Consider the following 268-nt stretch of genomic DNA (forward strand, 5'->3'; position numbering starts at 1 on the left):
CCAGGCTGCGCCCAGCTAGCCACCGCATAGAAACCTAAGTAACACACAGCTAGCTAGCTGAGTTAACACACAGCTAGCTAGCTGAGTGGAGACACAGCTAGCTAGCTGAGAGGAGACACAGCTAGCTGGGGGTTTATACAGCTAGCTCAGTTAGCACACAGCTAGCTGGGGGTTTATACAGCTAGCTCAGCTAGCATACAGCTAGCTCAGTGGCTATACAGCTAGCTGAGTGGAGACATAGCTAGCTGGGGGTCTATACAGCTAGCTG

This window comes from Eimeria mitis, genomic scaffold, assembly GCF_000499745.2.
Source record: "Eimeria mitis Houghton genomic scaffold, Emh_scaff949, whole genome shotgun sequence".
Classification (NCBI taxonomy): domain Eukaryota; phylum Apicomplexa; class Conoidasida; order Eucoccidiorida; family Eimeriidae; genus Eimeria; species Eimeria mitis.